Below are 2777 nucleotides of genomic sequence, written 5' to 3' on the forward strand. Positions count from 1 at the left end.
CATTCCAGGGTAGATTGACCACATGCTGAAATGTTCCCAACCAGCTCATTGTTGAGGAAAGTTTGAGAACAACGATATAATAACAAAATCATGTCTAAATCACTCAACATTCTACTTTTTGTCACTCCTTCCTTTCACTAGACCCGAGTATAGTGAAGACAAACTTTTAGCAGTGGATGCTCCCCTTTGATTGATGGCCAGAGGTCAGGACCCCACAATTCTGATGAATATATGTAAACTTCTCGGTTCATCTCTATTGTTTCATCTTAAAGTCTGCAAATGAGATGATGCAGATGAGCAGTGCTGCAGTCCCTTCTCATCTGCATATTATAAGCTTTATGACAGTTTCCTTCTTGCGTGATATTACCTAATTACATCCTTCAAAGAAGCACTAACATATCACTCTCCACTTTCAATTATTCACTCCAACGAAGAGAGTCCTGAAACGCCCACCGTCTCCCAGAAAATCCTGAGCAGCAATTGGATTGCTGTGAGAGGGAGACGCTGTGGAGTGGGACCACAATTCCAATCAGGGGTCTTGCCAAGAAGCCTCGCTCTGGCTCAGCTTCCTTTGCAGCCAACCTTCTAGGCACACAAGGACACAAGTCTCGGAACCATATACCGAGAAAAAGGGTGGTATTACTCAACTTTATTGCTCACATGATCCACTGAATTTGTTCCAAAATAGCTTGTTTCAAATAACTTCGGTATGTTTCCAAAAATCATGCATTTACAAAGAATCATATTTTCCTGTCATTTCAAATCAAGTATTGTAGTCTCAGAAAACTCTTACAAAATGAATCTAGACTGATTTCAAGTGCTATTGCTACCTAAGAGGCCAAATACATCCTTTACAAGTGGATGATCAGCTTTATATAAAATTTTCCTTCTTTGGCCCTTTTCTATTTTGATAGCTCCTTCCCTTTATTCCTCGGTACCCAACTCAGGGGTCTGTCTATGCTAGTCTTCCCTTTTGTCCTATTTATTTCTACCTTATTCAGTTAGTATATCTTGGTTATTGTAAGGAAGCATTTAAGGGTCAATTTTTCATTAATTTTCTCACCCTTTAGTAACATGCTATTTAGCCTCCACATGTTTGAATGTTTCTGAGGGTTTTTTAAGTTGATTTCTAGTTTCATTCCATTCTAGAAGACGCTTGACATGATTTCAGTCTTTTTGAACTTGTTCAGACTTATTTTGTGTCCTAATATGTGGTGTATCTTTGAGAATGTTCCATGTGCACTTGAGAAGAATATGTATTCTGCAGCTTTGGGATGAAATGTTTTGTAAATATCAATTAAATCCATCTGATCTAGTGTGTCATTTAAGGTCGCTGTATCCTTAATTTTTTGTGAGATCTATGATTTCAGGGGGGTATTAAAGTCCCCTACTATGACTGTATTGCTGTTGATCTCCTTTAAAGTTCTCCGGGGTTTTAAAAAAATATATTTTGGTGCTTCTATATTGGGTGCATATATGTTTACTAGGGTTATATTTTCTTGTTGGATCAATTCCTTTAGTATTATGTGGTGACCTTCTTTGTCTCTTTTATGGCCTTTATTTTGAAGAGTATTTTGTCAGATATAAGTATTGCTACCCCAACTTCTTTTTCATTTTCATTTGCATGGAAATTTTTTATCCATCCCTTCCCTTCCATTCTGTGTGAGTGTTTTGTTCTGAGGTGGATCTCTTGTAGACAACATATATATGAGTCATATTTCCTTATCTATTCAGCTACCCTATTTCTTTTAATTGAAGCATTTAATCCATTTACATTTAAGGTTTTATTGGTATGTGCTTATTTATTGCCATTTTTATTTTTTATGCTTTATGTTCCTCTCTCTACTTCTTATTCTTTTTACAGCAGTCCCTTTAACAGTTCTTACAATGCTGTTTTGGTGGTAATAAGCCTTTACCCTTATTCTTTGTCAGAGAAGCTCTTTATTTCACCTTCAATTTTGAATGATAGCCTTGCTGAATAGAGTAGTCTTGGTTTCAGGTCCTTTCTTTTCATTACCTCGAATACTTCATTCCCTTCTGGCCTATAGTGTTTCTGTTGAGAAATCAGCTGATGGCCTTATGGAAACTTCCTTATAGGTAACTGACTGTCCCTTTCTTACTGCCCTTAAGATTCTCTCTTTGTCTTTAACCTTTGTCATTTTAATTATGATGTGTTTTGATGTGGGTCTCTTTGGGTTCATCTTGATTGGAACCCTCTGTGCTTCCTGAAGTCTGTGACTTTTTCTTTCACCAGGGTAGGGAAGTTTTTTGTCATTATTCTTTCAAACAGGTTCTCTATTCCTTGCTTACCTTTTTTTCCCTCTAGTATTCCTATGATGTGGATGTTATTATGTTTCATGTTGTCCCAAAGTTCCCTTAAACTATCCTCATGCTTTTTAAGTATTTTTTATTTTTGCTGCCTCACTGAGTGATTTTTTTTCTACCTTGTATTCTAATTCACGGATTTGATCCTCTCCATCCTCTACCCTACTGTTTATTCCTTCCAGTGTATTCTTTATTTCAGATATGTCATTCTTCATTTTCACCTGGTTGTTTTTCGTGGTTTTATGTCCATTTTCATGCTGTTGAGCATTCTAAGAACCATTACTTTATACTCTGATTCCGATAAATTGCTTGCCTCCATTTTATTTAGCTCTCTTTCCAGAGATTTCTCCTGTTCTTTCATTTGGGGGTCTGCTTCTCTGTTTCCCCCTTTTGGTGTTTCTTTGTGTTTGTCTCTATGTATTAGACAGCTATAACTCCCATCTTAGTGGAGT

The sequence above is a fragment of the Myotis lucifugus genome, unplaced genomic scaffold, assembly GCF_000147115.1.
Source record: "Myotis lucifugus unplaced genomic scaffold, Myoluc2.0 scaffold_1021, whole genome shotgun sequence".
Lineage (NCBI taxonomy): Eukaryota > Metazoa > Chordata > Mammalia > Chiroptera > Vespertilionidae > Myotis > Myotis lucifugus.